Source organism: Panthera leo, chromosome B3 (genome assembly GCF_018350215.1).
Source record: "Panthera leo isolate Ple1 chromosome B3, P.leo_Ple1_pat1.1, whole genome shotgun sequence".
Classification (NCBI taxonomy): domain Eukaryota; kingdom Metazoa; phylum Chordata; class Mammalia; order Carnivora; family Felidae; genus Panthera; species Panthera leo.
Window position 1 is genome coordinate 20,313,289 of NC_056684.1, and position 11,840 is coordinate 20,325,128.

Consider the following 11,840-nt stretch of genomic DNA (forward strand, 5'->3'; position numbering starts at 1 on the left):
ATCTTCTTTTTCAAGATTGGTTAGCTATTCCAGGGCTTGTGCCTTTTCACATAAATCTAAAAATAAGTTTGTTTATGTCTAAAAAAAGGTTCGCTGGGAGTTTGATAGGAATTTCATTAAAATGATAGAGAAATTTAGGAAGAATTGACATCTTTACTATGTTGAGTCATCCAGTCTGTGAACACAGTATGCCTCTCCATTTTTTCAGGTCTCTTTAAAAAAAATTGTTTTTAATGTTTATTTATTTTTGAGAGAGAGAGACAGACAGAGACAGACAGACAGACAGACAGACAGACAGAGCATTAGCAGGGGAGGGGCAGAGACATAGGGAGACACAGAATCCGAAGCAGGCTCCAGGCTCTGAGCTGTCAGCCCAGAGTCCGATGTGGGGCTTGAACCCACAAACCGTGAGATCATGACCCAAGCTGAAGTTGGATGCTCAACCGACTGAGTCACCCAGGCACCCCTGTTCAGGTTTCTTTTGACTTCATCACTGTAATAGTTAATTTGATGTGTCAACTTGGCTGGGTCATGGTGTCCAGATATTTGGTCAAAAAATACTTTGGATGTTTCTTTGAAGGTGTTGTTTTGAATAATATTAACATTTTTAAAATGCTGTACCTTTCATTCCTGTGACTTATTCATTCTATACCTAGAATGAGGTATCTCCCTCTCCCTTTCACTCAGTCTTCCCATCTCCTCACATCTCTTCCCTCTGGCAGCCATCAGTTTGTTCTCTGTATTTATGGGTCTGTTTCTGTTTTTTTGTTTGCTTGCTTATTTATTTGTTTTGTTTTTTAGGTTCTACATATAAGTGCAATCATACAACATTTGTCTTTCTCTGACTTATTTCACTTAGCATAATACCTTCTAGATCCATCCACGTTGCTGCAGATGGCAAGGTCTCTCGCTCTTTTATGGCTAAGTAATAGTCCGTAATGAACTAGCAGAATGAGAAATTAAGAAAACAATCCCATTTAAAATTACACCAAAAAGAATAAAAATTATCCAAATTATTAAATTAAATTTAACCAAGGAGGTGAAAGGCACGTACTCTGAAAAGTATAAAACACTGATGAAAGAAATTGAAGATGATACAAACAAGTGGAGAGATATTCCCTGCTCATGGATGGAAGAACTGATATTGTTAAAACATCTATTAACCAAAGAAATCTACAGATTCAATGCAATCCCTATCAAAATACCAACTACATTCTTCACAGAACTAGAACAAATATCCTAAAATGTGTATGGAATCACAAAAGGCCCTGAATAGCCAAAGCAATCTTGAAAAAGAACAAAGCTGGAGTTATCACAATTCTAGATTTCAAGATATACCACAAAGCTATAGTAGTCAAAACAGTATGGTACTGGTGCAAAAACAGACACATAGATCATTGGAATAGAACAGAGAGCCCAGAAATGAATGATATTAACATTTAAATTAGTGGACTTTGAGTTAATCAGATTACCCTCCATAATGTGGGTGGGCTTCATTCAATCAGTTGAAGGTCTTGCTAGAACAAAGACTGAATTTCCAGAGCAAGAAGGAATTCTGCCAGCTGACAGGCTTTGGATTTGAATTAAAATTTTTCCTCAGGTCTCCAGCCTGCTGGCCTATCCTACAGACGTTGGACTTACCAAGCCTCCACAATTGTGTGAGCCAATTTCTTAAAATTCTCTCTTTCTTGTGCTTTCTCTCTCACCATCTATGTATACATCTTATTCTGTTTCTCTGGAGAACTCTAATTTATACAATCATCATTTTGTAATTTTCAGCATACAGATTTTTTACCTTTTTTTTAAAGTATAATTAATATACAGTGTTGTATTAGTTTTAGATCCTTTACCTTTTTTTGTTAAATGTTTACCTAAGTACATAATTTTCTTTGGAGTGATTGTATATGGTATTGGGCAATCTGTTTTTAATTTCAGTTCCTATGTGTTCATTACTAGTTACAGAAATTCAGTTGATTTTTGTGTGTTGATATTGCATCCTGTGGACTTGCTGAAGTTGCTAAAAATTTATTTGAGTAGATGCTTTGGGATTTTCTACATTGGCAATCATTAATATCTGCAAATAGGAACACTTTTATTGATTCCTTTCCAATTTTTCTGCCTTTTATTTCTTTTTCTTGCCATATTGTAGTGGCCAGGACTTTCTTCAAACATGTTAAATAAAGTGAGAATAGATATCCTTGCTTTAGTCCTGATCTTGGAGGGAAAGCACTCAGCCTTTCACCATTAAGTATGATATAAACCTTTAAGTTTTTTTGTAGATGGTCTTATCAAGTAGAGTTTTCTTTTTATTTCCATCTTTTCTGAGTTCTGTTCCTTCTTTTCTATATTTTACAATTTTTATTTATGTTTTTCTTGCATTGTTTTTAAATGTCTATTACCTTGTTTTCAAACAGTATGTCTATTACCTTGTTTTCAAACAGTATGTCACAATTTTGATCTATTTTGTAGTTACATATGTCTGGTATGTTTTTATTGTCTATAGGGATGTTATTGTGTTCCTTACTCCCTCTTTTTTTAGAATATCCTCCTTAAGAATTTAATTCTTCTTCATCCCTATGAGAAAAGAGTAGGAAAGGGACTTCCACATCCATGCCAGGTAAGAGAATTATGATAATCAAGTGTGGAACCCCCCTAGAAAGTGGTTTTGGACCAACCCTCATCTCCCTTCCTTCCTTCCTTCCTTCCTTCCTTCCTTCCTTCCTTCCTTCCTTCCTCTTTCTCTTTCTTTCTTTCTTTCTTTCTTTCTTTCTTTCTTTCTTTCTTTCATGTTTATTTATTTTGATAGAGAGTGTGTGTGTGAGTGAGGGGAGTGGCAGAGAGAGACGGAGAGAGAATCCCAAACAGGCTTTGCTCTGACAGCATTGGGCTCAGTCTCATGAACTGTGAGATCATGACCTGAGCCAAAATCAAGAGTTGGTTACCCAACCAACTGAACTACCCAGCTGCCCCCAAGCCCCATATTTATTTTTTTAATGTTTATTTATTTTTGAGAGAGGGAGCAAGCAGGGGAGGGGCAGGGAGAGACACACACACAGAATCTGAAGCAGGCTCCAGGCTCTGAGCTGTCAGCATGGAGCCCAATGTGATGCTAGAACTCACAAACCGCGAAGTCATGACCTGAGCCAAAGTCAGATGCTTAAGTCACTAGGCCACCCAGGTGCCCTACCCACAGGCCCCAAGGCCCCGTATTTAAATCAGTAAATGATTTCTGGTTTCATTTCTTGGCCCTTTTATTAAAAGCCTATTGAAATAATTATATAATTGGAAGACTAGAACTAATAAAGGAATTTCCATAATGCCTGTTGAATTATAGATGGGAATTAATCTATATGAGTTATGATGCCTGGCATAGCATCTTATTGCTCTTTACCTGTTTAGGGCAATGCCTTGTACATAGTATCACTCAATAGATATTTACAGAATAGATAGATAAAGTTAGGAACAGAAGAAAAAAATAAAAAAAATTCTTTAAGAAAGCCATATCAATATCAAACAAAAAATATTTACTATATCTTTTATTCTAAAAAGGCACTATTTTGAGCATTGTAGGAAATCCAAAGAAATATTCATTGTGGAGTCTCTCTTCAAAGTTATGCTACATTTGAGGAAATAGCTTAGTTTGCTTTTTCTTATGGTAGCCTGGAAGATGGCTTCCAGATACCAAGTCACCTTGGCTGGACATCTCTAATCTGCTCTTAGTCTACCAATGGTGTCAAAGTTCACCTGTCCTATTTTTGTTTGGTTTGGTTTGGCATTTGAGACCTAACCTGTCTTTACCCTCTGGTTGCAAAACCTGTGTATTTAACCTGCTTTTTGGTCTTTTCCGACCTAACTTGCTCTGCATGGGCCAGGAGAAGCAGAACCTAACAAGGGTGCCTTCATATAGCTGTGGTGTTAGAATAATAGAAAAATAATGAGCACTTAGCATTTGCTGTATGCTGGTGCTGTTCTAAGTACCCTAGAGAAATTAAATCATTTAATCCTCATGAGGAGCTTATAAGGCAGGGACTATTATTATCCTCAGTAGGAAGTGGTGAACTAGGGTCTGAACCTAGGCAGTATAACATCTGAATTTGTGCCCTAACTACCTGCTGGCCTGCCTCTGAGATGTGAGAAAAGACCTAGAAGAGAGACAAAGTTTGCATAGGTGATGAAGTAGGCTGTTCTCAGCAGGAATGGCTTACCAACGTCCAGAAGCTAAAAAAGGAAAGGCCCATGTCCTAGTGGAGTAGAAGGCTAGAGAAACATGCTGGAGAGGGTAGAGAGAGAAGCTGGGTTTGCTGGATGGTCTGGGCTGTGATGTAGACTTACTTGCATGTAGCATACAGCTTAGTTGCATGAAAAAGGCTAACATATCCCTGAAGAATTACATCTTAGCAATGTACTGTTGCTGTGAAAAGTGGGCCCAATCATATAACTGACACTAAAGATTAGTGAGTCTTAATGTTTATTTTTCCAAAGACTTCCCATTTATCCATGAGCCAAGTGTTTCACTTTTGTTTCCTACTTAAAAAAAAAAAAGCTATTCAAGGAGTTCTAGTTGAAGGTGACTCTCATACTTCAAAACCAAATGATAAATTTTACTCCATTATTTTCTGTTTGGTTGATGGATGAGAATTCTTAAGTTTCATGTGGCTTGACTCATAATTTTTATACATTTTCCCTAAAGGCAAAACATTACTTTCATGTATAATTTTGTTTGAGTCAGTGTGTATGAATATGAATAACTGCTTATTCTAATGAAATCATTACAATATATGTTCTAATAACCTGATTTAATAGCGCTAGTTGAGTTAATTTAAGTGGAACTTACTTCTTAGCCTCATTATACTACCTGACTAATCCAGCATCATTCATTTCTCAGAGGCTTCTCACAAAATTCTAGTCAGTAGCTCAGAAGTATTAAAAACTTCAATTTCAACATAGAGTGTAGGATATAGAATTCAATTGAATAAATAGTAATCGAATACCGCTATCTGCTAAGGACTATGCCAGGTGCATTAGGGGATTGCAAGCATGAATGAAACTGTGTTTCTGTCTGTAAGGAACTCATTACTAATGAAATAATGTCACCTAGAATTCATAAAGTGCTTTAATGTTTGCAAAATACTATTATATATTCACGATCTAATTTAAATCTCATCACAGAACCTATGCGGTATTGTAAGTGTTTCAAGTCCTGTCAAAATTAGATCTCTTTCCTTCCTGCACTAAATTGTACTTTAATTAGTTTAAATGTAGAACACTTGGGGTATAGACATCTGAATGTTGTCTTCTTATCCACGAACACAGTGCCTTTCCATTTATTTAGGTTTTCTTTGATTTCTTTCAGCAACGTTCTGTGCTGAAATGTTTGTAGAATTTTCAGTGTACCAGTCTTTCACCTCCTTGGTTAAATACTTAGATAGCAATGAGACAGACATTTTATAACCCAATGAATAGAGACAAGTCAAAGTTTTCATACATGCATTATTCTCTATTAAAGTCCAGAGATGCCCACACTGCTTCCATCCCTGCAGTTATAATTATCTAAACAAATATGCTCCAGAGCTGGTGGTGATGACTAGAGGACATGAGGAAACAAGTTCAGGTTGCTGATTTTCAATTTTATACCTAGACTTGGAATTACTGGTCATGTGATAATTCTATGGTTACCTTTGAGAAATTGCCAGACTGTTTCCACCTGCACATTTTGCTTTCCCACTAGCAACGAACAAGTGTTCCAATTTCTCTACATCCTTTCCAACACTTGTTATTTGCAGGGTTTTTATTATTATTATAGTCATCCTAGTGGATGTGAAGTGGTATTTTACTGTGTTTTTTTCTTATTGTGGTAAAATACATATAATGTAAAATTTACTATTTTAACTATCTTTAAGTGTGTAATTTGGTGGCATTAAGTACATTCACATGGTTGTGCAACCATTGCCACCATCCGTCTCCAGAAGTTTTTCATCTTCTCTTTTTTCATCTTGAAACTCTGTACCCATTAAAAGTTTATTTATTTATTTATTTATTTAATATAATGTATTGTCAAATTGGCTAATGTACAGTGTGTGCAGTGTGTTCTTGGTTTTGGGGGTAGATTCCTGTGATTCATCGCTTACATACAATGCCCAGTGCTCATCCCAGCAAGTGCCCTCCTCAATGCCCATCACCCATTTTCCCCTGTCCCCCACCCCTCCCATCAACTCTCAGTTTGTCCTCTGTATTTAAGAGTCTCTTACGGTTTGCGTCTCTCCCTCTCTGTAACTACTTTTCCCCTTCCCTTCCCCCATGGTCTTCTGTTAAGTTTCTCAAGTTCCACATATGAGTGAAAACATATGATATCTGTCTTTCTCTGTATGACTTATTTCACTTAGCATAATACTCTCCAGTTCTGTCCATGTTGCTGGAAATGGCATGATTTCATTCTTTCTCATTGCCAAGTAGTATTCCATTGTATAGATAAACTACATCTTCTTTATCCATTCATCAGTTGATGGACATCTAGGTTCTTTCCATAATTTGGCTATTGTTGAAAGCACTGCTATCAAATTTGGGGTACATGCGCCCCTATGAGTCAGCACTCCTGTATCCTTTGGATAAATTCCTAGTAATGCTATTGCTGGGTTGTAGCGTAGTTCTATTTTTAAGATTCTGAGGAACCTCCACACTGCTTTCCAGAGGAGCTGCACCAGTTTGAATTTCCACCAACAGTGCAAGAGCTTCCCATTTCTCCACATCCACTCCAGCATCTGTTGTTTCCTGAGTTGTTAGTTTTAGCCACTCTGACCAATGTGAGGTGGTATCTCAATATGGTTTTGATTTGTATTTCCTTAATGATGAGTGACTTTGGGCAACTTTTCATGTGTCTGTTGGCCATATGGATGCCTTCTTTGAAAAAGTATCTATTCATGTCTTCTGCCCATTTCTTCACTGTATTATTTGTTTTTTGGGTGTTGAGTTTGATAAGTTCTTTATACATTTTGGATACTAACCCTTTATCCAACATATATTTTATTTTATTTTATTTTTTTCTCTCATTTTTTTTTTATTTTTTAATATATGAAATTTACTGTCAAATTGGTTTCCATACAACACCCAGTGCTCATCCCAAAAGGTGCCCTCCTCAATACCCATCACCCACCCTGCCCTCCCTCCCACCCCCCATCAACCCTCAGTTTGTTCTCAGCTTTTAACAGTCTCTAATGCTTTGGCTCTTTCCCACTCTAACCTCTTTTTTTTTTTTTTTTTTCCTTCCCCTCCCCCATGGGTTTCTGTTATGTTTCTCAGGATCCACATAAGAGTGAAACCATATGGTATCTGTCTTTCTCTGTATGGCTTATTTCACTTAGCATCACACTCTCCAGTTCCATCCATGTTGCTACAAAAGGCCATATTTCATTTTTTCTCATTGCCACGTAGTATTCCATTGTGTATATAAACCACAATTTCTTTATCCATTCATCAGTTGATGGACATTTAGGCTCTTTCCATAATTTGGCTATTGTTGAGAGTGCCGCTATAAACATTGGGGTACAGGTGCCCCTATGCATCAGTACTCCTGTATCCCTTGGATAAATTCCTAGCAGTGCTATTGCTGGGTCATAGGGTAGGTCTATTTTTAATTTTCTGAGGAACCTCCACACTGCTTTCCAGAGCGGCTGCACCAATTTGCATTCCCACCAACAGTGCAAGAGGGTTCCTGTTTCTCCACATCCTCTCCAGCATCTATAGTCTCCTGATTTCTTCATTTTGGCCACTCTGACTGGCGTGAGGTGGTATCTGAGTGTGGTTTTGATTTGTATTTCCCTGATAAGGAGCGACGTTGAACATCTTTTCATGTGCCTGTTGGCCATCCGGATGTCTTCTTTAGAGAAGTGTCTATTCATGTTTTCTGCCCATTTCTTCACTGGGTTATTTGTTTTTCGGGTGTGGAGTTTGATGAGCTCTTTATAGATTTTGGATACTAGCCCTTTGTCCGATGTGTCATTTGCAAATATCTTTTCCCATTCCGTTGGTTGCCTTTTCGTTTTGTTGGTTGTTTCCTTTGCTGTGCAGAAGCTTTTTATCTTCATAAGGTCCCAGTAATTCACTTTTGCTTTTAATTCCCTTGCCTTTGGGGATGTGCCGAGTAAGAGATTGCTACGGCTGAGGTCAGAGAGGTCTTTTCCTGCTTTCTCCTCTAAGGTTTTGATGGTTTCCTGTCTCACATTCAGGTCCTTTATCCATTTTGAGTTTATTTTTGTGAATGGTGTGAGAAAGTGGTCTAGTTTCAACCTTCTGCATGTTGCTGTCCAGTTCTCCCAGCACCATTTGTTAAAGAGACTGTCTTTTTTCCATTGGATGTTCTTTCCTGCTTTGTCAAAGATGAGTTGGCCATACGTTTGTGGGTCTAGTTCTGGGGTTTCTATTCTATTCCATTGGTCTATGTGTCTGTTTTTATGCCAATACCATGCTGTCTTGATGATGACAGCTTTGTAGTAGAGGCTAAAGTCTGGGATTGTGATGCCTCCTGCTTTGGTCTTCTTCTTCAAAATTACTTTGGCTATTCGGGGCCTTTTGTGGTTCCATAAACTCTGTACCCATTAAACACTAATTCCCCATTCCCCCTCCTCCCTGGCAACCACCATTCTACTTTCTGTCTCTATGAACATGACTACTCCAGGTACCTTATATAAGTGGAATCGTACAGTGTTTGTGCTTTTGTGACTGGCTTATTTCACTCAACATAATGTCCCAAAGGATCTTCCATGTTGTAGCATGTGTCAGAATTTCCTTCCTTTTTAAGACTGAATAATATTCCATTGTGTGTGTGTGTATAAATGTGGCATATATATACATATATATATATGTACATATATATATACATATATGTATATGTACATATACATATACATATATATACATATACATATACATATATATGTGTGTGTATATATATATATATATGTATATATACATATATATATACACATCATTTGTTGATGTACACTTGAGTTATTTCTGCCTTTTGGCTATTGTGAATAATGCTGCTATAATCATTAAGTGCATATTGCTCTCTAAATCCTTGCTTTCAATATTTTTGTATACATACTCAGAAGTAGAATTGCTGGATTAAGTGGTAATTCTGTTTAATTTTTTGAGGCACTTCCATACTGTTCCATAATGGCTGCACCATTTTACATTCTCACCAGTAGTGCACAAGAGTTCCAATCTCTCCATATTCTCTCCAACACTTGGCTATTTTCTGTTTTTTAATTAATTTTTAATTAATTAATTTTTATTAATTAATTAATTTTTATAATAGGCATCCCAATGGATGTTAAGTAGCATCACATTGTGGTTCTCATTTGCATTTTCCTAATCAGCAATGTTGAGCATCTTTTCATGTGCTTCTAGGCCATTTATAGATCTTCTTTTATATATATATATATCTTCTTTGGAGAAATATCTACTCAAATCATTCGCTCATTTTAAGCTGGGATGTTTGTCTCTCTGTTTTTCAGTTGTAGAAGTTCTTCATGTATTCGATAGTAAAACTTTATCAGATATATAATTTGCAAATATTTCTTTTCAATTCTATAGCTTGTCTTTTTACTTACATGATAGCATTATTTGATGTACAAAGTTTTTAATTTTGATGAAGTACAAATTGTCTATTCTTTCTTTTGTTGTTCATGGTTTTGGTGTCATACCTAAGACTCCACAGCCAAATCCAAAATCATGAAGATATATACCTATGTTTTTTTTTCTAAAAGTTTTATGTTTATTCCCTTATATTTAGCTCTTTGATCCATTTTGAGTTAATTTTTATATATAGTGTGAGGCTGGGGTCCAATTTCTTTCTTTTGCATGTGAAAATCCAGTTGTCTCAGCCCTCTCTGTTGAAGAGACTATTCTTTCCCCATTGAACAGACTTGGCAACTTGTGAAAACTCAGTTGGCTTAAGATAGATGTATTTATTTCTGAACCCTCAATACTATTCTAATGGTCTATCTAATGGTCTATATCTGTACCACACTGTATACTGATTACTATAGCTTTGTAGTAAGTTTTTATATCTGGAAGTATGAATCTTTCCAACTGTTTCCTCTTTTTCAAGACTGTTTGGCTATTTGGAGCCGTTGCAATTCCATATGAATTTGAGGATTGGTTTTCCCATTTCTGCAAAAAAAAAAAAGTCTATTGGAGTTTTGATACGGATTTCTTTGAATCTGTAGAGCACTTTGGGTATTGACATCTTAATATAAAGTCTTCTTATAGAAGACCATGAACACAGTGTCTTTCCATTTGTTTAAGTCTTTAATTTCTTTCATTAATTTCTTGTGCTTTTCAGCATCCAAGTCTTTCATGTCCTTAAATTTCCCAGGTGTTTTATTCTTTTAGATGCTATTGTAAATGGAATTGCTTTATTCTCTTTTAGATTGTTCATTGCTGGTCCATAGAAACACAACTGATTTTAGTGTGCTGATCTTATACCCTACAACTTTGTTGAATTACTGCTAGTAGCTTTCTTGGGGATTCTTTGGGATTTTCTATAAATATAGGATCATATCATTCTGCAAACAGAGATGGTTTTAATTCTTCCTGTCCAGTTTGGATACCATTTATTTCTTTTCTTATCTAATTGCTCTGGCTAGAATTTCTAGTATGATGTTAAGTAGCAATGTTGACTGTAGACATCCTTATCTCATTCCCGATCTTGGGGGAAAGCTTTCAGTGTTTCACCATGGAGTATGGTATTATCTGTGGGTTTTTCATAAATTCCCTTTATCATGTTGAAGGAGTTAAAATGAATTTTTAAGATGCTATTTGTAGAAATAATTTGAGGCCTGGGGTGAGATTGTCATTCTCCAGAGGTGATTTGCTATTGGTTTTGCCAGCTCCTCGTGGCCTAGGCAATGAAGGATTACTTTAAGTCAAATTCAGATTTGGGATTTCTGGGCATCTGCAAATAGAGCAAAGGGTGGCTTTTTCCTTTACTCCCTGGGTGCAGCCATCTAGGGTTCTATCACAAAGCAGGGGACTGATGCACTGGGTTCTTATTTTTCAGGGTCCTGGACTCAAAATTTGTCTTTCTAACACTGTTTGTCTGCCAAAGCCAGAAGTATAAGTGTCCAGGGCAGAAGATTCCCCGATGGTGCACACACCTTTCTGGATTCCTTCTCTTTAACCTTTGCCTAGTTTTTCCTCATTGTCTCCATACTTTTTTTGATACTTTAAAGGATATATATATATATATATATATATATATATATATATACATATATGTATTTTTTTTCACTTCATCTGGCTTCTTAGTTGTCTTCAGCAGGAGAATTTGCTAGCCTGATGTTCCTGGAAATGGATGGAAGTTCTTTGCTGATTATTACTCTTCCAGAGGTGGAGATTGTGAAATCCAGTACAACTTTCTTCTGCCTTATAGTATGAAGGGACACATTTATTTTTCATCCATCTATGGAGATGTATGTTGGAAAGAGCAAGAATCTGATCAAGGGTACTGTAAGTGAGGCATTTGTATTACTCATCTTCCTGTTGGTGCAAGCAGGTATGCAGGCTGCCTTTCAGTAAAATCTCAGCCACCTTGTCATGCTTTGCTTAAGAACAATGGTCTCAGTCTGTTAGTCTCATCTGATCTAGCGAGAAAAAGAAGTTGCTATACTTGGTTTCAGGGATCTCCAAGAATCTCCCACAATACTAGGACATGTACTATTATAGCCTTTTGTAAGAGAAAAACACTGAGGAGCAAAGAAGGCCAGTGAGTTGTTAGGATCAGAGCTAGGGCTAAGCCATCTCCCTCCCTTCCTCCTTACTTCCATCCATCCTTCCTTTCT